Below are 27,345 nucleotides of genomic sequence, written 5' to 3'. Positions count from 1 at the left end.
CTTACCTTTAAGAAATAAGATGCTTGCAGTGAAAATTTACCTTTGTAACCAGACCAGCTGAGACTGGCTAGTCACCTTTGTGCAAAGGGAAGTCATGTTCAGTTCACACTTTACTCGTTCTCTATTGCAATCATATGTTACCAATTAAAATTTGTACTGACCCTGGCACAGTGGTGCGAGCATATGGTCCCTTGTCAGGTTCATGACTCTGCCAAATGTTATCCTTGGGGTCTGGTTCCACTCATGCTGAGGTCCGAAGGGAGAGGGTGGATGAGCAGATAACCGCAAGAACACTCGGGGGGCCACAGGCAGGTGAAAGGTGGTTTTATTCAGCAGCTCTCTCATCAGCAGCTTACTCACAGTAGCTCTCACACTGCTCGCCCTGTCTCAGCTGCTTAATCCGGCAGCTCCCACACACAGCTGCGTGGCCAGCTCTCCTTTCAGGGTCAGCAGCTTCACTCTTTCTCTCTCTGGGCTAGAGTGAACTAAGCTGTACTCTGGCTCCGCCTGTCTGTCTACAAAGATGAACTGCTCTGACTTTCTCTTTCTTGGGGCATGAGTGCGAGCCAGCTTGTACAGTGTCAGCAGGGCAATTATACCTGTGACAGACAATAGTGTCTGAGAGTCAGATGATGGCTTTCCTGTGTGATGGGTACATAGCTGTGATACCAAGTGGAGTTACACACCTGCACTCCAAACTCGCTGAGTCACTGGATGTTTCCCTCGGCCTATCCTTGACCAAAGCACATCCATTACCTTACACTTCTCATCTTCCTGTTAGCCCCACTTTTTCTTAGGGTTTGCCTCTATCAGGTCTCAGGAATTTGACTCCTTTTACTCTTCATAAGTCTGTAAATCTTATGGATCTTTTAAAGTAGAAACAGCACCCTCCAGCCATGGCCGTGGGGTCTGGGTGACTGAGCACTGAGTTCATGTTGGACCCTGACATAGGTGTGTGGTTCCAGGTGGTTTGTAGCTACCCCTTTGCTCCCTTTTTGTAAATAAGATTTTAGTTTTTCATAGTGTTTTTTGTTGTTGTTTATTATAACACATTGTTTTCCCCTAATTTGGCATCTCACTAGGTCAGCATGGTGTAGCTCAAAGCCTGATCAATATGATGTGGAGACCTGATCTGTTAGCAGTGTTAAATGCCCTGGAACTCTCCTGAGTATTTTGTAATAATCAGTAGGGGCCTTGGAAGATCCGATTCCCAGGAGGGGTGGGGGTTTCAAAGAGAAACAGAGCTGGACACTAGTTAAGTTGTAAGAACATATTTATTTATTTGTTTGTTTGTTTAGTATAGAGACGGGGATGGGAAGTGTGTATTGCTATGTTTCCTGGGTTCATCTTGAACTCTTAGCCTCAAGTGATCTTCACACCTCAGCCCCCTGAGTCTCTGGGACCATATGCTCACACCGCTATAAAAGGGTCGGCACACATTTTAATTAGTAACATATGATTGCAATAGGGAACGAGTAAAGTGTGAACTGAACATGACTTCTCTTTATACAAGGGTGACTGGCCATTTAAAAGGGAGAATACAGGACTAGGGAGGGGGAGTGAGCAGGGGCTCCATAGAGTAGAGAAGTGAAAAATTGCAAAAAGAAGTAAGAAGAGGTTGGTCCATTTGAAACCCACCTGGGTTTGTTAACTGGTGCTTACTGAAGTTATGCTCCTAGCTTCCCACAGAGACTGGGAGACAGGGCTCCTATTTTCAGGCATCAGCTTAAACAGTAAATTCTTCTGGCAACCTTAGTTTTTTTCAGACCAGACGTTAAGGAAGGCTGGGGTTATCCTAGGGATGTAGACTTGAGCTCTTAGAAATGATGTAACTGTTTTGTTCAAGTCTTTATCGGTCAAGGTTGAGGTCTAGTTGAGAAGAGGGCTCAGCAGAGCCTGGCTAGCTTGGTGAGGGAGAGAATCTTTGTCAGGAGTGTTGAGTCCGGCTAGCAGGCTCTCCTTTGTAAGGACTTGGCTTATTAATCCCTGTTTAACAACATACTCCTAAACCTTGTACTCTTCACATTCTATTTTTTTTTTCTGGTGTTTCTTGTTATTTTCTTTTTCTTTTAGATTAAAACAAGGTCTCACTCTGTCACACAGGCTGTGTGACAGAATTCAGTGGTGTGATTATGGCTCAGTACAGCCTCGTCTTCCTGGGCTCAAGCAATCCTCCCACCTCAGCCTCCTCAGTAGCTGGGTACATGCCAGCTACTGGTACATGCCACCATGCCTAGCTAATTTTATTATTATTTTTATTTTTTATATAGATGAAGTCTCACCATATTGCCCAGTCTGGGCTCAAGTGATCCTCCTGCCTTGGCCTCCCAAAGTGCTGAGATTACAAAAATAGCCACTCTTCCTGTCCTCACATTCTTGTTTTATCAGCTATTATTTGGTACATTTAGCATTAGCTCCTAATATTATTACTCCTTCCTTTAACTTACACAGAAAAAGTTGCATACTTTAAAAACAGACACCACTAGTAGTAACAAAACACTCATTTTGTATTAATACATCCTGAATTAGCTTCCTGTGGCTGCTATAATAAATTACCATACAAGCTATTGGTAGCTTGAAACAACATACATTTATTCTCTCACAGCTCTGGAGGTGAGCAGTCTGAAATCTGCTTCACTGGGCTGAAATCCAGGTGTCAGCAGGGCCATACTTTCTCTGGATGCTCTTGGGAAGAATCCGTCTCTTGCCTCTTCCAGCCTCTGGTGGTTGCTGGTGTTCCTTGCTTTGTGGCCACATCACTCTAATCTTAGTCTCTGTGATTACACTGCCTTCTCCTCATCGTCTATCTCAAATCTCCCCCCGGTTCTGTGTTATAAGAATACACGTGATGGCATTTAGGTTCCATCAACATGATTCAGGATAATCTCCTCAACACAAAATTCTTGACTTAATTATGCTGTAAAGCCTTTGCCATATAAAGTACCATTCACAAGTTCTAGGGATTAGAAACTGATAGGTGTGGAGGGTTATTCAGGCTACCATATTTCCCTACTTGATAAAATCAATAAAAATAAAACATATTTAATTATATTCACCCCTTGCCCAAGTTGGCTTTAAATATGTTAATGTTACCTTTTTTTCTTTTAAGCTCATTATGAAACATGCTATCGTTCAAAGTCTTGCTAAAATAAAATATTCGATATTCAGATTGCCACATCATGGCCAGTGGGCACTGTAGATTGGTTCCTTTGTCCTTTCTATGTTGTTCCTGACATTTGGATTGAAAATCCCTGCTCGTCAGGATAACAGGTGATTTCAGAGCCTTTATGAATTTTCTTGCCTCAACCCATGGACTCAGCTACTGATATGGCTCGGCTCTTGGCTCTGTGTCCACATTGAAATCTCATCTTGAATTGTAATCCCCATGTGTCAGAGGTGGGGCCTGGTGGGAAATGATTCGATCATGGGGGCGGTTTCCCCATGCTGTTCTCATGATAGTGAGTGAGTTCTCATGAGGGCTGATGGGTTCTCCCCTCGTTTTTCACTCTCTACTGCTACCATGTAGCACATGCCTTGCTTCTCCTTCATCTTCCGTCATGATTGTAAGTTTCCTGAGGCCTCCCCAGCAATGTGCAACTGTGAGTCAATTAAACCTCTTCTCTTCGTAAATTACCAGTCTCAGGTGGTTCTTTATAGCAGTGTGAAAACAGAGTAATACAGAAAATTGCTACCAGGACAGTGGGGCACTGCTGTAAAGACTCCTGAAAATGTGGAAGCAACTTTGGAACTGGGTAATGGGCAGAGGTTGGAACAGTTTGGAGGACTCAGAAGACAGGAAGATATGAAAAAGTTTGAAACTCCCTAGAAACTTGTGGAATGGCTGTGACCAACCTGCTGAAAGTGATATGGACAACGAAGTCCAGGCTGAGGAAGTTTTACGTGGAGATGAGGAACTTATTGGGAACTGGAGTAAAGGTCACTCTTGCTATGCGTCAGCAAAGAGACTGGTGGCATTTTGCCCCTGCTCTAGGGATCTGTGGAACTTTGAATTTGAGAGAGATGATTTAGGGTATCTGGCAGAACAAATTTCTAAGCAGCAAAACGTTCAATATGTAACCTGGCTCTTTCTGAAAGTGTATGCTTATATGCACTCACAAAGAGATTGGTATTAAATGGGAACTTATGTTTAAAAGGGAAGCAAAGTGTACAGATATGGAAAATTTGCAGCACTCATGGAGAAACTCTCCGAGGGCAGTGAGGAAGGGAATGCGGGGTCAGAGCACCCACACAGAGTTCCTACTGTGGCACTGCCTAGTGGAGCTGTGATGAGAGGGCCACCATCCTCCGGAACCTAGAGATCTGGGTAGCTGGCAGATCTAGTGATAGCTTGCACCATGTGCCTGGAAAAGGTGCAGCACTCAACACCAGCTGTGAAAGTAGTCACAGGAGCTGTACCGTGCAGAGCCACAGAGGCTACTGAGTGCCTTGAGAGCCCACCCCTTGCATCAGTGTTCCCTAGATGCTTGATTTGGAGGGTCTGAATTGATTTTATCCTCCAAAACCCAGCCCTTGCACTCTTACAAACCCGCCTTCTATTAGTCCATTTTTACACTATTATAAAGAAATACCTGAGATAGGGTAATTTATAAAGGAAAGAGGTTTAATTACTTACAGTTCCACATGGTTGGGGAGACCTCAGGAAATTTACAATCACGGCAGAAGGTGAAGTGGCATGTCTTACATGGTGGCATGAAAGAGAGAGAAATGAAAGTGCCACACACTTTCAAACAACCAGATCTCATGAGAAGTCACTCACTATTAGAACAGCAAGAGGGAAGTACTCACTCTCCCCGCCATATGATTCAATTACCTCCCACCAGGCCCCTCCCCTGACACATGAAGATTACAATTTGAGATGAGATTTTGGTGGGGATGTCTCTGGACATCTAGGAGTTTCCATACGTCCTCTGAAATGTAGGTGAAGATCCCCAAATCTCAACTCTTACCTTCTGTGCACCCACAGGCCCAACACTACATGGAAACCACCAAGACTTGGGCTTACACCCTCTGAAGTCATGGTCTAAGCTGTATTTTTGCCCCTTTTAGCCGTGGATGGAGCTGGAGTGGCTGGGATGCAGGCTGTCAAGTCTGGAGGCTACACAGAACAGCTGGATCCTAGGCCTGGCCCACAAAATCTTTTTTCCCTACTAGGCTTTGGGCCTATGATAGGAGGGGCTGCCATGAAGGTCTCTGAAATGCCCTCGAGACATTTTTCTCATTTTCTTGGCTGTTAACATTTGGCTTCTTATTACTTACACAAATTTCTGCAGCTGGCTTGGGCTTGAATTCCTCCCCGGAAAATGGGCATTTCCTTTCTACCACATGACCAGGCTGAAAATTTTCCAAACTTTTATGCTCTGCTTCCTTTTAAACATAAGTTCCAATTTCAGATCATTTCTTTGTGAACACATATGACTATATGCTATTAGGAACATCCAGGTCATGTCTTGAATGTTTTACCGCTTAGAAATTTCTTCTGCCAGATATCCTAAATCATCTCTCTCAGATTCGAAGTTCCACAGATCTCCAGGGCAGGGGCAAAATGCCATGGGTCTCTTTGCTGAAGCACAGCAAGAGTGACCTTTAATCCGGTTCCCAATAAGTTTCTCATCTCCATGTGAGACCTCCTCAGCCTGGACTTCATTGTCCATATCACTATCAGCATTTTCATCACAACCATTTGACAAGTTCTAGGAAGTTTCAAACTTTCCCACATCTTCCCATCTTCCTGTCTTCTTCTGTGCCTTCCAAACTGTTCTAACCTCTGTCCATTACCCAGTTCCAAAGTCACCTCCACATTTTCAGGTATCTTTATAGCAGTGCCCCACTCTCCTGGTACCAATTTTCTCAATCAGTCCATTTTCACACTGTCATAATGAAATACCTGAGACTGGGTAATTTATAAAGAAAAGAGTTTAACTGTCTCACAGTTCCACATGGGTAGGGAGGTCTCAGGAAACTTACAATCACAGTGGAAAGTGAAGGAGAAGCAAGACACAGCTTACATGGTGGCAGGAGGGAGAGAGAGAAGAAGGAAGTGCCACACACTGTAGAACAACCAAAAAATCATGAGAACTCACTATTATGAGAACGGCAAGGGGGGTATCTGCACCATGATTCAGTCATCTCCCACCCGGCCCCTCCTCTGACATGTGGGGATTACAATTCGAGATGAGACTGGGGTGAAGATGCAGAGCCAAGCTGTGTCGCATCTCGTCTGTAACAGTCCCTGGGCCTGGAGGGATAGAACAGTTTTAGATTTTTAGAGGTGAAACAAAATATAAATAATTAGCAAAGTTTTAAATCAAAATGTCATAAGCCCTGCCTAGTTCTGAGAATGGCAGAAAAGGAAGCTTAAATGTAATTAAACATTTAAGTTATTTAGTATCAAGGCATGGAACAAATTATATTATTTTAGATAAAGGCAAAATTGTTAAATGAATCCTAATGATTTTGAATACTGGCCTGTCCCTGTGTCTCATAAAAGCTGTTTACTTTGGTTGTCACCTTTGATTGGGTCCAGAGACAAGGCTCTAATGAACTTGAGTTGGGGTGTCAGATACTGGCAGGAGTCAATGTCTTCTTTGGATAAGATATGTGCGCCCATGAGTCAAAGCTGTATAATTTAACAGCACAAGGATTAGTTAATAGCACCTGATAAGGACCTTTTTAAGGGGTTGGAGATAGTGATACTGGAGTCCACGACCTGACTGGAAGCTGCAAAAAGATCTTGTAATCTTATGGTGTTTAATTTATATCGCTTTGGGCAAAAGGTCAGACACAATTCTGGATTCAGTTTTAAAGATGTCTGTCAAAGATGTTAAAATACTCAAAGGATTTGATTAAAACAGAATCACAGGTCATTGTAAAATAATACTCATTTAACCAAAGTGATCATCAGAAGACATTAAAGGCAATATAGAAGGTTGCAATGGATGTAAAAACCTTAACCCTTTTAGATTTGTTTTTTCTAGGCAGTTGAAAACCCAATAAAGACAACATAGCTTGCTTAGCCAACATAGTGAAATCCCATCTCTACAAAAAATACACAAATACCCAGGTATAGTGGCACACTCCTGTAGTCACAGCTACTTGGGAAGCTGAGGTGGGAAGATTGCTTGAGCCTGGGAGGTCGAGGCTGCAGTGAGCCAAGATTGTGCCACTGCACTTCAGCCTGGTAGACAGAATGAGACCCTGTCTCAAAAACAAACAAACAAACCAACAAACCAACAAAAAAGCAGCATAGGAATTATTTTGACAAAACATAACATGCTGTTCTCCTTATGGGAAACCCATTAGATAACCTGGAAGTTAAACCTGATGAAAGAAATTACTTCAATTTAATCGGGAAGAATGTGTTCAAGGTTATGAGTATAACAAGGAATTACATAATTCTTAGTAACTGTATGACAAGTGTCCTGATCACATTGCAAAATTTAGACATATCAAGAAAAGCCCAGAGCACAGAATCAAGTTATACTGGAGGAAAATATTGCTTTTCTGGTCCTTTAAGATAAAACCTTTTAGCATTAGGCCACAACAATAGTTATAAGTGGAGGAAAAAAGTTACAGGAGCTGATGAAAAAAGTAAAGGAGAGTTTTAGGGCTTCGTTTTAAGCCTTCTCAAGGAGAGAACAAGCTGAAAGCAGTGAGACACAGCAAAAGTTGAAGCTCTGAGATATGAGTCTGAGGAATTAAAAAAAGAGGTTATAAAGTTAAAAAGAAACATTTTGTAATTCATTAAGAGCAAATGAGTACCTTAAGAAAAACTTGTTTTAACATAGGGGACTAATGCTAGAGAGATTATTATAAATAATTCCCTTTGAATTATAGTCAACTTAATCACATACAAAATTCCTCTTGTAAATTCTCCTTCATGAACCTTATTACAACTTATATAGGCTGTCACATGCTTAGACCGTCTGACTTGTCTTACGTTTCTCTCTTTCCTAAACAGCTATTTTACTTTAGGGCAAAAAATTATCATACAAGATTTTCTTTCCATATACAATTATTTTTGGCTGGGTGCGATAGCTCACACCTGTAATCCCAGCACTTTGGGAGGCTGAGGTGGGTGGATCACCTGAGGTCAGGAGTTCAAGACCAGCCTGGCAAACATGGTGAAACCCCGTCTCTACTAAAAATACAAAAACTACCCAGGCATGGTGGCAGGCACCTGTAGTCCCAGCTACTCGGTAGGCTGAGGCAGGAGAATCACTTGAACCCCGGAGGCAGAGGTTGCAGTGAGCTGAGATCACGCCACTGCCCTCCAGCCTGGGTGACAAAGTGAAACTCTATCTAAAAAAAAATTATTTTATTTATAATATTTTTCATCAAAAATATACCTTGAAGTGGGCAGGTCAGGCAGTGGGGGTGTGATGGCTATGAGTGGGCCAAGGTGGGGGGGTTCCGCCAGGCAGAGGGAGTGAGACTCCAGGCCATGAGGGAGTTGGAGGGATGCCCTGCACCCTGAGTGGACGATGGCAGATGAATAAGGACCAATTGTAGAGCTGCGTTAAAGAAAAATGCCAAAATCTTCAGAAAATAAGGAATCTGCCAAAGAAGAGAAAATCAGTGACATTCTAGTTTCTGAAGGAGCTCCAAGACGTGTATGATTTCAAGGCTTTGCAAAGATTTCCATTGGCTGTCTTGCAGCCATTACTAGTGGTATGATATATGATCTCTACTTATACCATGAACAGAAATTCTCACTTTCCAGCAGGCAGGAGCTTGACGGGGAAATCACATTTCAGGGTGACAGTGGCATTTATCACTCATAAAGATGTGCCAACGTCACCTTCATTTGGAAGAGGTGTTTATGAACTGACACACAATAACAAAACTGGCCCCTGGAATAGCATAAACGCAGTGTAGCAAATGTTTCTATATCTAAGGAAGGAGACCACTATTTCTCCTGCTGCCTCCTCCCTGTAATCTTGCCTAGTTCACAAGACAGGAGGAAAGAGAGAAAGCAAAAAGTTAGAAAGAATGCAAGATAAATAGCCAGGACAACCTTGACTAACCACCACCGCCCTAGGGAGTTAAAAAAAAAAAAAAAGTAATAATAATAACATCAACCCCTGACTCCAAACTACTTGTGTGTTATCTGTAAATTCCAGACACTGTATGAAAGTGTTGTAAAACTTTTTGTCTGCTAGCTGAGTGCATGTAGCCCCTGTATCAATGCCTCCTATGCTTGCTGATTTATCACTTAATCTCTTTCAATGACCCCTTTAAAGTTGTGTTCTTTTTCTTTTTTTTTTGAGATTGAAGGTTTAACTTCATTCTTTTTTTTAAATTTATTTATTATTATTATACTGTGTTGTAGGTACATGTGCATAACGCGGCAGGTTTGTTACATATGCGTATACTTGTGCCTTGTTGGTGTGCTGCACCCATCAACTCGGCCATTTACATCAGGTATAACTCCCAATGCAACTCTCCCTCCCTCTGCATGATAGGCCCCGTGTGTGATGTTCCCTTCCTGAGTCCAAGTGTGTTCATTGTTCAGTTCCCACCTAAGAGTGAGAACATGTGGTGTCTTGGTTTTCTGTTCTTGTGATAGTTTGCTGAGAATGATGGTCGCTGCATCCATGTCCCTACAAAGGACACAAACTCATCCTTTTTATGGCTGCATAGTATTCCATGTGTATATGTTACATTTTCTAATCCAGTCTGTCACTGATGGACATTTGGGTTGATTCCAAGTCTTTGCTATTGTGAATAGTGCTGCAATAAACATAATGCGGTGCATGTGTCTTATGTTAAGCATGATTTATAATCCTTTTGGGTATATCCCCAGTAATGGGATGGCTGGGTCATGGTACATTCTGCCCTAGATCCTTGAGGAATCGCCATACTGTTTTCCATAATGGTTGAACTAGTTACAATCCCACCAACAGTGTAAAAGTGTTCCTATTTCTCCCACATCCCTCTCCAGCACCTGTTGTTTCCCTTGGACTTTTGAATGATCGCCATTCTAACTGGTGTGAGATGGTATCTCATTGTGGTTTTGATTTGCATTTCTCTGATGTACAGTGATGATGAGCATTTTTTCATCTGTTTGTTGGCTGTATGAATGAAGGATATGAATAGACATTTCTCAAAAGAAGACATTCATACAGTTGTAAGCCTTTTAAAAAGGCCACAAGTGTTTTTCGGGAGCTTGGTTTCTTAAGAAGGAGTCTATGGACACTCCGTCAATAAAAAACCCTTTCTTTTAATCTGGTGTCTGAGGAGCTTTGTTCAAGGCTTGTCCTTAAGTTTCTGCCCCTGACCGGGAAGTGAGGTGATAAATGGACAGCCGAGGCAGCCCCTTAGGCAGCTTAGGCCTGCCCTGTGGAGCATCCCTGCAGGGGACTCCGGCCAGCTTGAGCAATGCGGATCCTGAGAGCGCTCCCGGGTAGGCATTTGCCCCGGTGGAACACCTCGTCAGAGCAGTGCACAGCAGGTCCCCATGGAGGATCCACACAGGGTCTGAACACCAGGAAGGAACTGGCACTTTAAGTCCGGACATCTGAAACTTGGTAAGACTGGTCTTTGGAACTTGCCCACTCCATTTGAGTGGAAGCGTGCCCTGATCATCCATGGGGTGCCTGTACCGGCACTTTGGTTTTTGTTTTTGACTTGACTTGAATTAATTGCTTGATACTTTGGTTTTAGTTTTCATTTTGACTTGACTTGAATTGCTTGATAAACAGGCCTGCCTTTCTTGGCACTTTGGTTTTGGTTCTGATTTTGACTTGGCTTAAATTGCTTGATGAACAGGTGTGCCTTTAACAACACTTTGGTTTTAGTTTTGATTTTGATTTAGTGTGAATGAGATGAGTGAGTGACTTTTTACCCTTTCCTTTTTGTAGTGTGAATGTTGTTTCATCTCAAGAGAAAAATAGGTCAGACACAAAGTAAGCCCACTCCGCTAGGAACTGTGTTTAAAAAAATTCAAAAAGAAAAAGGGAAAGTCATCAAATCATCAAAACTTACTCTATTAAAATGCATGTTACAGAACCTTAAGAAAGGTTTTGCAGGAGATTATAGAGTTAAGTTAACCCCTTAGAGGTTAAAATCTCTCTGTGAATTAGAACTGCCCTCTTTTGGTGTTGGATAGCCCACCGAAGGAGCTATAGACAAGGAACAATTGGCCATGTATTTAAGGTGGTGACAGAGGTTGGAGGACAGCCAGTGTACCTAGATCAAATCCCTTTATATTGACTCATGGTTAAATAGAATATAGACAAAACTGGCATAAATTTAGCCCTGTTTAACAGCTTATTGCAAAACAGCCAAAAGTAAAAGTAAGAGCAACTTCGCCAGCAGACGCAGAGTTAAAAAAGGGAGTACCAGAAACAGCAAAAGAAGCCAGTTTTGCAGGAGCCACCAGAGATCATAGAAATTCTTTTTCCATGTGTCCCAGCCTACCCCGCTTTACCGAGGCCAACAGACCCCTCAGAAACTAGATTCAGGAGCTAACATGCCCCAGATCTCACCTCAAAGGGGAGGATCGGAGCCTCGAGAGGCCAAGGAAGGAAGTCAAGATAGTCAAGTGGGCGGTCTCAGATCTGGTCTTGCTCGAGCTACTTAAATGCCTCTCAGGGAGATATGAGGACCTGTCTATTATAATGACCAGGCCCACATCTGGCGGGACAACAGACTTTCATCTATCAGCCCTTTTCAACCACTGATCTACTAAACTGGAAATACCCTGAACCTGCCACCTTGCTCCCGGCAGCTAGAGCCCTGTCGAGCATGACTGTGTAGAGGTGTTGGACTCAAGTTTACTCCAGCAGACCTGACCTCCAGGACCAGCCTTGGGCATCAGTAGACTAGGAGCTATACTTGGACGGGAACAGCTTCATCAACTCACAAGGAGAGAGATGTGCAGAATATGCGGTGGTAACCCTGGACACTGTCGTTAAGCTGAGCTCATTACTTTAATTTTGGCCTCAGAACTCAGTAAAGGTAAGACTAAACATTTACACTGACTCTCGGTATGCCTGTTTAACCCTCCAAGTGCAAAAAAATTATATAAAGAAAAGGGCTTGTTAAACTCTAGGAAAAAGAGGAAAGAAACACCCAAAGAATGCAACTCAGCTTCAGCGTTTGCAGAGGTACTGAAAAGCACTTCTGCAGAGTCTAAGAGTTGTTAGAAAAAAGCAAGTAATATAAAAAAGATTTCAGGGGCCGGGCGCGGTGGCTCAAGCCTGTAATCCCAGCACTTTGGGAGGCCGAGACGGGCGGATCACGAGGTCAGGAGATCGAGACCATCCTGGCTAACACAGTGAAACCCCGTCTCTACTAAAAAATACAAAAAAACTAGCCGGGCGAGGTGGCGGGCGCCTGTAGTCCCAGCTACTCGGGAGGCTGAGGCAGGAGAATGGCGTGAACCGGGGAGGCGGAGCTTGCAGTGAGCTGAGATCCGGCCACTGCACTCCAGCCTAGGTGACAGAGCAAGACTCCCTCTCAAAAAAAAAAAAAAAAAGATTTCAGGAATCCTTCAAGGAGCTGACAAGAGCCTAAGACAGTTTTATAAGAGACTCTATAAAGCATTCTGGCTTTACATGTCATTTAACCCTGAGGCTGCTGAAAATCAGTATCTAGTGAAACTTCACTTGTAAAGCAAGTCCAGGGTAACATCAAGCAGAAACTGCAGGCACGAATGCCACCTAGCCTATAAAAGTGGCCACCAAGGCGTATGTTAACTGTGACCAAGGAACAAAACTGGGAAAGAGCAAAAGAAAAAGAAAGACTAAAAGTAAGTGTGAAAAAAAAGAGAATCAAAAGAAAACAGGAGAGATAGACAGCAGTGCATGGAGAAAAAAAGCCAATATTTCACAACAGCTCTTAGAAAAAGAGAAATTAGCAATGTGAGAGCATGTGGACGTGGATGTAAATGTGAAAGAAGTCAAGTTAGGCAAGGATTCAAGAGCCGGACAAGGGTAGAGAGAGATTAATGTGCGAGATGCAAAAAGAAAGGACACTAGAAGGGTAAGTGTTCAAAAGGCAATAAAGGAAATGGCCAAGGCCGCAAGATGAAGAGGCCATCAGCCAAGGGCTGCCGCACCTTGGAGGAACCAAATACTGATCCGTTCAGGCTGACAGGAGCTGAAGAATGTAAAGATTAGGGCAGACTACGCACCTTCTCATTAGGCTCCCAGGAGCCCATGGTCACATTAGAAGTTAAAAGCAGCAAGATTCTGCTGTATCTGGATTCCAGTTTCTCATGGAAGGCTAAGCCACTAAATAGAGTTACACAGCGGGGGCAGAGGGCGGGGGGAAGAACCCCTCCTCTAAGGAACTTAAACAGGAGAAAGAGCCGTACCTTGTGAAAACTTGCTTATAGACTACAGAACTGCCCCGTGCTGGAGGCTATCGGTAAACGCTAGTGCTTGTTTGCACCTTTTCAGGTTAAGTTAAAGTTTTCCCCACCAGGACAGAAAAAGTACAAGTGACTAAAGTACTGTTAAAAGACATTATCCCCAGGTTTAGACTACCTCTAACTTTAAAGTCAGACAATAGGCCAGCATTTATAGCTGAAATTGTGCAAGATTTAACAAGACCATTAAAAATAAAATAGAAGTTACACACAGCCTATCAGCCACAAAGTTCAAGAAAAGGTGGAACGCATGAACTGGACACTCGAGCAGCTACTGAAAAAAAATATTGCCAGAAAATTCATTTATGATAAAATCAGGTTTTTGCCTATGGTCCTCCTCTGAGTCGGGGGCACCCCCACCAAACAAAGTAGGTATTTGCCCTATAAGATTTTGTTTGGTTGGCCATCCCCAAATCATCAGTCAGATTAAAGGTGATCTCCAGAAACTAAAGGAATTAACCTTAAAAAAGGAAATGCAGGCTTTAAAAATAACCATACAAAGTATTCATAATTAAATAAATGAAAATGCCTATAAGCCTGACACCCTTTTAAATCTAGTGACTCTGTTTAAAGTAAAATCTAATTTTTCTAGGACCCATATAGGATGGGCCCTGTACTGTAACCTTGTCCACTCCCACTGCTGTTAAAGTTGCAGGTGTTGTGTCTTGGATCCACCAGTCAGCGAACACCGGCAGCTCAGGACAAGTGGACCAGCCAGCAGGACGCAGATCATCCAACCCGGCTGATCCTGAGATGAGATCAAGCTGCTGCCGAGGACGACAGCCCTGCTCTGGTCACTCCGGAGGCTGACCAGTCTGCGCATGGCCAAAGCTTGAGGACTCATCAAGCAAGTCAATGTAGTTAAAAATCTTAAGACTAACAGTTTTCCTGTAATACTAACTGTTTTTCTATTCTGTTGCTGTCTTCAATCTTTTTCCCAGGTAAGGACCTCTTTTGTCCTCGCTGGATATGAATATACTGTACATTGTTTTGCTACTGTTACCCCCCCATAACCATGCTAGAAACACCTATATAAGGTGTCCCCACTCTATACATACTACTTAGCAAACCCAGACCCTCCAGCCCAGCAACAATTCCGAGTCTTGCAGTCATTCTTTAAACATATAAACCAGAAGTTACCAGAACCTCCTCCTGTAGAAAAAAAAAAAAGGAAAAAGCCTATTTGCTCAGTTGTCTGAAAACAGTGCTGGCAGCCTGGATGTTTCTTCATGTTACGTTTATAAAAAGGCTAACGTAAGAGACCAATGGCCTTGAGAAGCAAAAGCGTTAATGCCTGAAGATAACTTTACTTTAACTGACTCTTTCCCCAAACAGACGGCCCAAGTTCACGCATCTGGCTCTTAAAAACTTCTGTTATTAAAAAAAAACTGTGTTACTCACTAAGAAAAAGCTTTTAAGACCCAGTGAAAAACTAACCTGCTTAGGACATGACAAAGTTGATACATGTGCCTGTGCAGGTTTAACACAGGTTTGATCCTAGGTCTTCATTTAGAAAACAGTTTCCAGCTATAAAGAATTTAAAGCCCTCATTATAAGTATATTAGTGGTAATAGAAACTTGCTTGCTGCTCCCCTGTGTATTACACTTGCTCCTTCAAATGATAAAAGGTTTTGTAGCTACCATGGGATCCTCAGAAAACTTCAGCCCAAGTGTATTACATAAAACACTATCACTCTGTCTCGCAAAGAGATTCAGAAAGTAAAAATAAAAGTGAGAACTCCCACTAATTAGTGACAATTCTCAAAGAGGGGGGATAAGGAAGGAGACCACTACTACTCTTGCTGCCCTCCTCCCCCGACCTTGCCTAGTTCACTAGACTAGTTAGAAAAGTTAGAAAGAAACAAAAGTAAGATAAATAGCCAGACAACCTTGGCACCACCACCCGGCCCTAAGAGTTAAAGAAAGTAAGATTAATAACGTCAATCCCTGACCTAAACTACTTGTGTTATGTTATCTGTAAATCCCAGACACTGTGTGAAAAAAGCACTGTAAAACTTTTTGTTCTGTTAGCTGATGCATGTAGTCCCCAGCCACGTTTCCCACACTGCTGGATTTATCACGACCCTTTCACGTGGACCCCTTAACATTGTAAACCTTTAAAAAGGCCAATATTTCTTTCTCGGGAGCTCGGCTCTTAAGACGTGGGTCTGCCGACGCTCCCGAAGAGGTTTTAAAGAAAACCTCTTCCTTCTTTAATATGGGGTTTGAGGAGCTTTGTCTGCAGTTCGACCTGCTACATATCCAGAACTCATTGCCATTGTTTTATATCAAGCCACTGGTAGCAATGAGATTACTGAGGTGGAGTATTTCTCTATTGGCATTGTTTTTGGAGTGTAAGGAATATATGTTGTTGCTTTATTTGTTACAAGTTGGCTTATGAATGGAATGTGGCTAGCAGGAATGCTCACTGTTGCATGGGTTATTATTAACAGGGTAGACATAATACAACAAGAACCGAATACTCCATTCCTTTAAGAGAAAGCTGGGCACTGCCATGTTTTGTCTGCCAAGTTACTGGACTTCCAGGCTATGAAAAAGCAACTTAAATACTTATGGAGAGAGGTTTTCTACTTGTCGATGAGTGCTTCCATTTACACATTTATGATGATGGGGGTACAGCCACTATCCAGTTTCTTCAAGCAGTGTCTGTTCCTGCTAGATGTCTTTTCACTGGAGCAAAGTGATGAGGTTTCTGAAGTTTATAAAATCTATGTATTTTCTCTCTTCCTGGGATATTTACTGCAGCTAGAGAATCAAGCTTTCTTGGTATCTTGTTTATTAAGTTTGGTAGCAGTCTCAATGCTTACTCAGTGCCTTTGGCTAAATCTAAAGAAAGGAACTTTTGTAGCTAAAATAATGAAAGTGATTAATTTTTACTTGGTGTGTACTCTAACAGTGACATTGTATGTTATAATGAAGATGTTTGTCCTACAGAAAGAAAATGGGCTCATGCTGAAATTCCTTGAAGTTAAGTTTGGACCAAATATGGCCAAGAAGTTTACAATGAATTGGCTCCTCTGTTAAGAATCTCTACAGGTGGCCGGGCGCGGTGGCTCATGTCTGTAATCCCAGCACTTTGGGAGGCCGGGGTGGGTGGATCATGAGGTCAAGAGATTGAGACCATCCTGGTTAACACAGTGAAACCCTGTTTCTACTAAAAATACAAAAACTAGCCGGGCATGGTGGCGGGCGCCTGTAGTCCCAGCTACTCGGGAGGCAGGAGAATGGTGTGAACCCAGGAGGCAGAGCTTGCAGTCAGCCAAGATCACACCACTGCACTCCAGCCTAGGTGACTCTCCAGCCTAGGAGAGACTCCATCTCAAAAAAAAAAAAAAAAAAAAAAATCAACACTGTGATGTCCTCCCAATCTTGAAAAATAACTGAACCTTAATTTCACAGACTGAAGTGGATGCATTTTTTTTTCTACCTGCTCAGAATCTTTTGCAGATCAAATGTGGACATTTGAAATACTGCTGCTGCTTCTCCTTACCTCTGTTAACTGGATCCAGAGTTCTGTGGGAAACAGAAGATGAACATCACCGTCCTTTGATAAAATGTGGTATCAACCACTCTGCAATATTCCAGATGGGTATCTTCTTTACTATTACCTGGTCTTGAAGATTTTACTGATTGCAACATTTCCCCATAAGTCTTCATTCTATTATAATATTGATCTTGAATTTGATTATGTTCACGGTCAGAATACATTTCTCAAACATAATTTTGTAAATATTTAATGTGATATAATTATATCATAGAAGGAAAGAATTATTTCTACCTTCAAGCAAGTTTCTGAAAATGTTTCACGATTTATAACAACTGAAGTTTTACAACAAAAGACTAATTTAAATGTTAGCTGAAAATACGTGACATTTAAATTAAAATCAAAATTACATAAAGGAAAGTAAGTGATTTTTAAGGATATACATAAGGATATATGCAGAATTTTCAGGATGCTCTTCTCATCATCTGCTGCTTATCTGAGTTACTTTCTTGGTAATATACAGTGAATGATATTATTGTATTTTTTATGACTAGTAAATGATTAGTTTTTTCACTTATGCCTATTAATTTGATACCAATTTAATCAAGATAAAACAACTGTTACCTATTTTATATGTATATAACATTCTGATTTCCATGGGTGATTGTGGAACAGGTGGTATTTGGTTACATGAGTTCATTCTTTTTTTTTTTTTTTTTTGAGACAGAGTTTTACTTTTGTTGCCCCGATTGGAGTGCAATGGCTCGATCTCGGCTCACCACAACCTCCGCTTCCCGGGTTCAAGCGATTCTCCTGCCTCAGCCTCCCAAGTAGCTGGGATTACAAGCATGGGCCACCCTGCCTGGCTAATTTTTTTTGCATTTTTAGTAGAGATGGGGTTTCTCCTTGTTGGTAAGGCTGGTCTCAAACTCCTGATCTCAGGTGATCCACCCTCCTCAGCCTCCCAAAGTGCTGGGATTACAGGTGTGAGCCACCACACCTGGCCATATGAAGACATTCTTTAGTGGCAATTTGTGAGATTTTGGTGCACCCATCACCTGAGCAGTATACCCTGCACCCAATTTGTAGTCTTTTATCCCCTCTTTCTACCCTTTTCCTGAGTCCCCAAAGTCCATTGTATCATTCTTATGTCTTTGCATCCTCATAGCTTAGCTCCCACTTATGAGTGAGAACATACAATATTTGGTTTTCCATTCCTGAGTTACTTCACTTAGAATAATAGTCTCTAATCTCATTAAGGTGGCTGCAAATGCTATTAATTTATTTGTTTTTAAGGCTGAGTAGTATTCCATTGTGTGTGTATCTATATATATATATATAAAATTTTCTTTATGGACTTATTGATTGATGGGCATTTTGGTTGGTTCCACATTTTTGCAATTGTGAATTGTGCTGTTATAAACATACGTGTGCAAGTATCTTTTTTGCATAATAACAAATACTAATTTTTTTGTATAATAATAAATAATAAATAACTTCTTTTCCTCTAGCAAAGTAGTGGGATTGCTGGATCAGGCAGTAGTTGTACTTTCAGTTCTTTAAGGAATCTCCACACTGGTTTCCATAGTGGTTGTACTAGTTTACGTTCCCACCAGCAGGGTAGAAGTGTTCCCTGTTCAGTGCATCTACATCAACATCTATTATTTTTTAATTTTTTGATTATGACCATTCTTGCAGGAGTAAGGTGGTATTGCCTTGTGGTTTTGATTTGCATTTCCCTGATCATTAGCGATGTTGAGCATTTTTTCATGTTTGTTGGCCATTTGTATATCTTCTGTTGAGAATTGTCTATCTGTGTCCTTAGCCCACTTTTTGATGGGATTGTTTGTGTCTTCCTTGCTGATTTGTTTGAGTCCATTGTAGATTCTGGATATTAGTCCCTTGTTGGATGTATAGATTGTGAAAATCTTCCCCCACTCTGTGGGTTGTCTGTTAACTCTGCTGATTATTTCGTTGTCTGTGCAGAAGCTTTTTAGTTTAATTAAGTCCCATGTATTTATCTTTGTTTTTGTTGCATTTGCTTTTGGGTTCTTGGTCATGAAGTCTTTGCCTAAACCAAAGTCTAGAAGGGGTTTTACGATATTATCTCCTAGAATCTTCATGGTTTCAGGTCTTAGATGTAAGTCCTTGATCCATCTTGGGTTGATTTTTGTATAAGATGAGAGATGAGGATCCCATCTCATTCTTCTATATGTGGCTTGTCAATTATCCCAGCACTATTCGTTGGATAAGGTGTCCTTTCCCCACTTTGTGTTTTTGTTTGCTTTGTCAAAGATCAGTTGGCTGTAAATATTTGGCTTTATTTCTTGGTTCTTTGTTCTGTTCCATCAGCCTAGACGCTTATTTTTTATACCAGTACCATGCTATTTTGGTGACTATGTCCTTACAGTATAGTTTGAAGTTGGGTAAAGTGATGCCTCCAGATTTGTTCTTTTTGTTTAGTCTTGCTTTGGCTATGCAGGCTCTTTTTTCGTCCTATATGAATTTTAGGATTTTTTTTTTTTTAGTTCTGTGAAGAATGATGGTGGCATTTTGATGAGAATTGCATTGAATTTGTAGATTGCTTTTGGCAGTATGGTCATTTTCACAACATTGATTCTACCCATTCATGAGCATAGGATGTGTTTCCATTTGTTTGTGTCATCTATGATTTCTTTCAGCAATGTTTTGTAGTTTTCCTTGTAGAGGTCTTTCATGTCCTTGGTTAGGTATATTCCTAAGTATTTGATTTTTTTTTGTAGCTATTGTGAAAGAGATTGAGTTCTTGATTTGATTCTCAGCTTGGTCACTGTTGGTGTATAGCAGAGCTAATGATTTGTGTACATTTTGTATCCTGAAACTTTACTGAATTCATTTACCAGTTCTAGGAGTTTTTTGCATGAGTCTATATGCCTTTCTGGGTATACAATCATACCAGACACAAACAGCAACAGGTTGACTTCTTCTTTACCAATTCGGATGCCCTTTATTTATTTCTCTTGTCTGATTCCTCTGGCTAGGATTTCTAGTACTATGTTGAATAGACATGGTGAGAGTGAGCATCCTTCTTTTGTTGTAGTTCTCATGGGGAATGCTTTCAACCTTTCCCTGTTCAGTGTAATGTTGTCTGTGGGTTTGTCATAGATGGCTTTTCTTACCTTAAGATATGTCCCTTCTATGTAGATTTTGCTGAGGGTATTAATCATAAAGGATGTTGGATTTTGTCGAATGCTTTTTCTGCATCTATTGGTATGATTATGTGATTTTTGTTTTTAATTCTGTTTATGTGGTGTATCACATTTATTGACTTACATATGTTAAACCATCCTTGCATCCCTGGTATGAAACCCACTTGATCGTGATGGATTATCTTTTTGATTTGCTTTTGGATTTGCTTAGCTAGTATTTTGTTGAGGATTTTTGCATCTATGTTCATCAGGGATATTGGTCTGTAGTTTTTTTTCAGTTACATCCTTTACTAGTTTCGGTATTAGGGTGATACTGGCTTCATAGAATGATTTAGGGAGGATTCCATCTTTCTCTACCATTTGTAATAGTGTCAACAGGATTGGTACCAATTATTTATTTATTTATTCGAGACAGAGTCTTGCTCTGTCACCTGGGCTGGAGTGCAGTGGCACAATTTCGGCTCACTGCAACCTCCATCCCCGGGTGAAAGCAACTCTCTTGCCTCAGCCTCCCTAATAGCTGGAATTACAGGTGTGCACTAAAATGCCCAGCTAATTTTTGTGCTTTTAGTAGCGACGGGGTTTCACCATGTTGGCTAGGCTGGTCTTGAACTCCTGGCCTCAAGTGATCTACTCCCCTTGGCCTCCCAAAGTGCTGTGATTACAGGTGTGAGCCGCTGCGCCCACCTCTTCTTTTAATGTCTGATAGCATTTAGCTGTGAGTTTATCTGGTCCTGGACTTCTTTTTATTGGCATTTTTTTTTTAAAGAATTACCATTTCAATCTCTCTGCTTGTTATTGGTCTGTTCAAATATTCTATTTCTTTCTGGTTTAATCTAGGAGGGTTGTATATTTCCAAGAATTTATTTATCTCTTCTAGGTTTTCTAGTTTATGCATGTAAAGATGTTCATAGTAGCCTTGAATGGTCTTTTGTATTTCTGTGGTATCAGTTGTAATATCTCCTGTTTTGTTTCTAATTGAGCTTATTTAGATCCTCTGTTTTCTTTTTTTGGTTAATCTCACTGGTGGTCTATCAATTTTATTTATCTTTTCAAAGAACCAGCTTTTTGTTTCACTTGTCTTGCTACCAAATTGGCATATAAGTAAACGAGTACTCATAAATTAAGTCTAAACAGTTTTCAAGTTCATGTGAATCTTCGATAAATAAAACTAGCTTCAAAAATTATTATTAAAATAATAAAAATGTCTTTAGAGTCATCAGCATATATTTCTGTCTAAATCAATAAATTTTATATTGACCTCTGTGGTTATTAGGGAAATAACTTTAGATAATGACTAACTTTATATAATACCTTGGTTTTCAAGAGTAATCTAAATTGTTAAAAAATAAATTAAATACATGTAAATGAGATAAATACCTATAAGTGGACATTTTGTGTAATGTAAAATCTTAACATTATTTTAAATTAAATAACAAATGCTTATTGAATGTCTGGGTCATTTCCAATGTAAATAATTATTATATGAGAAAACATGGTTCTGAAATTGTGAAATAATTTTATGTATAAAATGCTAATATCTGACATACAGTTCAGATTTCTTGCTTCTCGTTTTCACTAAAACTTAAGATTACTAGAAATAAAAATTCTAATTAATATATAATTCTGTAAATTGCATTTTATAAAAAATAATTTTGTGTAATTTGGAAGTCATTTTAAAGTCATTTACTTGAAAAGGTAAAAAGAAACCAGACGTGGGGAAGAGAGATGTGAAGAAATATATATATATGCTTGTAAATTAAGTCTAATCATACTGCTATGATTATTCATGCACAAGTTTTTGTATAAACAGTTGTTTTCATTCAATTATATTGGGTATGTACCTAGGTGTGGATTTGCTGTGTCATTGGTAACTCTCAGAGGAACTGCCAAACTGTTTCCACAGTTTTGCACCATTTTACACTCCTACCAGTAATGTATGAAGGTTCCAGTTTCTCCATATCCTGACACTTGCAATTTTCCTTTCTTCCTTCTCTTTCTTTCTCTGTCTTTTTCTTTCTTTCTTTTTGATTTTATTCGTGTTAGTGGGCATGAAGTGTATCTAATTGTGGTAGAAGTGTGTTCTGAGGCTGCACCTCACCTGAGACCATTGCCCTGTGCGGATATGAAAGCTCCTCTGGGCTGTGCAGTCACTGATATGAGCTCATAGAACAATGATAGCAGCAGTAGCCATTGTTTTTAGAGCCTGTATGACGTGATAGTTTCTCCTCATCGTCTGCTTGTGTGACCTCCTTTAACCTTCAGAATAGCTTTTCAGGCAGTAGCGCCGTTTTTGCCACTTGAAAGATGGGAAACCCAAGACTCAGGGGATCATCATCTTACACAAGGCCACGGACGATTGGGGAAGTTTATCTTCCAGGACATGCTCATTTCCTCTGCAAGGTGACTGGGGGAGGGGGAGACAGGAATGCTGGGGGCAATAATTCATTCTTTTTAGCCTGTTCTCACATCTCCAAGCTGGAGGAATAAGCTAGACAATGAAAGGCTCCCAGAAGCAAACACATACAGAAGGCAGGTCGGGGTGGATGCCCTTGATCCTTTTGCTGGGTCTTTGGCTTGGACTCCTGTTGGATACAATTCCTGCTCTGGCTTCCCTGACCTGACCCTACACACCTCCCACACGCTTATTCCAAATGAGGGACTTCTCTGAAACCTTCACCTCCAGCTTCGCTGGTTATCAAGGGAAACTTTGGGAAAAGGCCATTTCCCAGAGTGGTTCCAGATTTAGCACTAGATGACTCGCTGGGACTCGGCTGAGCTCCAGGTTTGCCTCAGCTCAGCAGGTTGTAAGGATGGGCAACCTTGTCCTCTTCTAAAAAGATGATGGCACCAGCCTGCCTGAGGTGTGCCCAGGGCTTCTTAGTTTAAAAGTTGGGCTGCTTGCTGAGACGTAGCTTCTCCTGGGTCTTCTGGACTTCTTGGCTAGTCAGGAGGAGTCTGCTTTAGAGGAGGGCTTTTTCGTAACTCCCTGTGACTGATTCTGGTCCTTGGACCCCACATTGATGACAGAGAGGTGAACTCCCTGGAGGAGGGACGAGGGGAGTCTAGTCAATGTCTCCAATCCCATGGGTGGGAGGCTGCATCCCATATCAGCCATGTTGAAATGGGGAGATTGGTGGCCCAGGTGTCTGAAGGCCTACAGGGAAGGCCTCCCTGGGCCTGTTTCCTTATCTGTCATGGCAGCTGGTGATACCCTTGGCACACTGCCTGGGGCCTCAAAACCCAGGACTGCTGTGAGCAGCCATGTAGACTGCACAGCCTAGTTCAGGGGGCTTCCATTATCTTCAGTGTCCTTGTTGATAAATGGGCCCAGTTAAAATCATACATGGTGTTAATAATAATTCCCCATGAGGTAGGCGTCCTCAGGACATTATTGATAGATAGATGGCCTTGGAAAAAACACAGAGGAATGGGGTGATGATTCCAGGAGTAAATAAATCATCAGGAGGCATTTCTTCAGGGCCTGATGATTCCATTTTAAAGACAAAGAGCTGTGGCCCAACGAGTGAGGTTAATAAGTAACCCATGTGATATGAGGGACAAAGTCTGGATTCAGACTCAGATCTTTGTGGTTGAGTTGCGTCCATTTGCCTGAGTATCTGGTGCCTTCTGAAAGGAATTAACACTGATCAACCCGATTTTCTCGTGTCAGGACTCAGTCTGACACCAGAGCTGTTCTCTCAGAACAGCGTTCGTGGGCTCGTCGGGCCCTCCATCTGTGGCTCAGGGAGGCCACGTTCACGAAACCTGCAAACCCACACACACCCCGTTGGATATGACTGTGCCACTTCTCTTGTGCCCTGCCAGGTGACTGACTAATGTGTGGTGGGAAACGATATGGTTCTGTTAGGGAGGAAGCTGCCTTTTTTTTTTAGGAAAATGCTGTGATAAGCAGCCTGAAGGCACATGGTGAGAAGCGAGAGGAAAAGAGATGGCTGGAGTCTCTGCTTATAAAAATAACTCCGATTTTGTCTTCTCCATCAGACCGACTACAGCCTCCTCATTGAAAGTGGAATGCCTCATCCTACTCTGTCTTTTTGCCAGAGCAGTCACCACATTCTGACTTTCCCTGTGATTTGCTTATCTACCACTTTAATTTATGCTGTCTGTAGCCCTCTCTAGACTACACTCCAGGAGGGCAAAGGTCTTTGTCTTTTTGCTCACAAATACCTCCCGGTTTCCTATAGTAGGCCTAAGACACGGAGGGTGCTCAAAAAATGTTTGTCGAATGAACGCATGAGTTTGGGGAAGGAAGAGAGAGCTGAGACACGGGTAGGGTAGCCATCGCCAAGGGGTATTTTCAAGAGCAGGGAACTGCAAGGTTTAAACGCAGGCTGGGGGACACTGGTATGATATGTACCCCTCAACCTCTGCATCCTCGGATGAGTGGGCTCCCGCCACTCCCCACCGTGTGTGTGTGTGTAAAGTGCCAGGACAGTGTAAAGATGAGGAGGGAAGATAACTCAGGTCCACACTGAAAACCAGGAGCACCCATGGCACAGTGTGAGGAGACTGGGAGAGTGCGGAAGATAACTTACTCCTCTTTACATTTTGCCAAAGGCAGGCCTTGACCAAAGTTGTTCCCAATTCCTAGAGGTCTGAGAGAGGACACGAGCTGCACAGATGCCAAAGGGTTGAGCAGCCTGTAGCCCTATTGGCCAGGGCACAGTCTGACAGCCAGAGGCCTTAGCCTGTCTGACCCAGAGGTCCCTCCCCAGAAGAAGCTGTGCCTTTTGATTGTACGGCCACCTGCTATATAAGGCCTCTGCCACACCAGCACTAAGCTTCTACCGGGATCCTCCTTCTGTAGGACAATCACCAGGCCAGATCCAGAAGGTGAGAGGACTGCAAGGCCAGGGCCTGAGCCCTGGGAGAAGCGGAAACCACAGGAAGGGCATTCGGGACCAGCTCAGGTCCTTCCCTGGCCAGGTCCAGGACATTCTTGTGGCCCTTGCTCCTTTGGCATTGCCCTAGGCAGTTGTATGCTCAGGAGAGGGGAGTGTGGAGTTCAGGGAGGATGTGGGCTGGGGATGTAGTTTTCTTGTTGTTTTGCCATCTGCTATTCTGTGTGTGGTTTGTGTGTAGTGTGTGTGTGTCTTCTGTGCATCATTCTGTGTGTGTCATCCTTCATTCTGTGTGGTTTTGTGTCCTCACAGCCTCTCTGAGCTCCAGCTTTCTCTGTGGAAGATGAAAGCAATTATAGCAGGACCCTGCCAGGCTGTTGAAAAGATTCCACAATAAAACTTTGCACATGGGAAGTACCTAGTGAAACAGCCTCAGATGCCACTTCTTCTCCTGTCCCAGGTGGGGGGCCCTGACCCCAGCCTCACTGGTCCCTCTTACCCACAGAGGTGGTGAGCATGGCTCTGGGTCCTGCTTTGGGGTCACTCCCAGGCTCTGTTTCTCTGCTGTGTGCCCCTGGGTCAGGTCCTGACCTCTCTGGGCCTCCAGCATTTCTCCCTGAAAATGAGGCTAGTGTCAGGTCTTCTCCATAGGCTGAGGTGATCTGTGCACTTGATGTGCTGCTGGGATCTCCTTCTCATCTCATCTCATCCTCTCCTTTCCCCTCCTCCATCACACTATAAGGCTTGAGGGGCTTTTTCTCAGAAGGCCAGGCCCCTGAAACTCTTTTCCCACTGAGGAGAAAAGCAAGCAGCTGGGGTTCCAGGCCTGGAGGGGTGCCCGGGCCTGGAGGGGTGCCTGGGCCTGAAGGGGTGTGCCCGGGCATGTAGGGGTGCCCAGGCATATGGGGGTGCAGGGCTTCCGCATGTTTGCTACAAGCTCCAGACCAGACGTGCTTTATTTTCCTCCTTGGATCTAAATGGTGGGGTCATTGGCATCATGGATGGGCCTCTTCTCCCAGACCAACTGGTTTCCCTTCCTCTTTACCAATCTCTAGTAAGTCAACCAGGGTATCACTGTAGGGGATGTGGTGTGTGTGATGTGTGTGTGATGTGGTGTGTGTGGTGTGTGTGTGATGTGGTGTGTGTGATGTGTGGGGTGTGTGGTGTGTGTGTGATGTGGGGTGTGTGTGTGTGATGTGTGGGGTGTGTGGTGTGTGTGTGATGTGGTGTGTGTGATGTGTGGGGTGTGTGGTGTGTGTGTGATGTGGTGTGTGTGGTGTGTGTGTGGTGTGTGGGGTGTGTGGTGTGTGTGTGATGTGTGGGGTGTGTGGTGTGTGTGTGATGTGGTATGTGTGGTGTGTGTGATGTGCTGTGTGTGTTGTGTGTGTTGTGTGGGGTGTGTGTGTTGTGTGGGGTGTGTGTGGTGTGGTGTGTGTGTGTGTGTGTGTGGTGTGTGTGATGTAGTGTGTGTTGTGTGTGGGGTGTGTGGTGGTGTGGTGTGTGTGTGTGTTGTGTGGGGTGTGTGTGTGTTGTGTGGGGTGTGTGGTGTGTGGGGTGTGTGGTGTGTGGTGTGTGTGATGTAGTGTGTGTTGTGTGGTGTATTGGGGTGTGTGGGGTGTGTGGTGTGTGGTGTGTGTGTGATGTGGTGTATGTGTGTGTGTGTGAGGTGTGTGTGGTGTGGTGTGTGTTGTAGTGTGTGACATGGTGTGTGTTGTGTGTTGTGTGGTGTGTGGTGGTGTGTTGTGTAGGATGTGTGTGGTGTGTGGGGTGTGTGGTGTGTGGTGTGTGTGTGTGATGTAGTGTGTGTTGTGTGGGGTGTGTTGTGTGGTGTGTGTGTGTTGTGGTGGGGTGTGTGGTGTGTGGGGTGTGTGTGTTGTGTGGTGTGTGGTGTATGTGTGTTGTGTGGGGTGTGTGTGGTGTGGTGTGTGTGTGTGGTGTATGTGTGTTGTGTGGGGTGTGGGGTGTGTGTGTGGTGTGGTGTGTGTGTGTGGTGTGTGTGATGTAGTGTGTGTTGTGTGGGTGTTGTGTGTGGTGTGGTGTGTGTGTGTTGTGTGGGGTGTGGTGTGGTGTGTGGGTGTGTGTGTATTGTGTGGTGTGTGTGATGTGGTGTATGTGTGTGTGTGGGGTGTGTGTGATGTGGTGTGTGTGTGTGGTGTGTGTGACATGGTGTGTGTTGTGTGTTGTGTGGTGTGTGGTGTATGTGTGTTATGTGGGGTGTGTGTGGTGTGTGAGGTATTATTATTGGTGTATGTGTGTTGTGTGGGGTGTGGGTGTGTGTGGTGTGGTGTGTGTGTGTTGTGTGGGGTGTGTGGTGTGTGGGGTGTGTGGTGTGTGGTGTGTGTGATGTAGTGTGTGTTGTGTGGTGTGTGGTGGTGTGTGGTGTGTGTGATGTGG

At 42.9% G+C, this 27,345-nt stretch overlaps 1 pseudogene; it reads left to right on the top strand.

The window, feature by feature from the left end:
- Nucleotides 1-8,546: 8,546 nt before the first annotated feature.
- LOC101025797 lies at nt 8,547-23,926 on the top strand (annotated as a pseudogene).
- The last annotated feature ends 3,419 nt before the right edge of the window (nt 23,927-27,345 follow it).

This window comes from Papio anubis, chromosome 1 (assembly GCF_008728515.1).
Source record: "Papio anubis isolate 15944 chromosome 1, Panubis1.0, whole genome shotgun sequence".
NCBI classification, from domain to species: Eukaryota; Metazoa; Chordata; class Mammalia; order Primates; family Cercopithecidae; genus Papio; species Papio anubis.
Note: the sequence above shows the minus strand (reverse complement) of the source record. Positions and strands in the feature narration are given on the sequence as shown.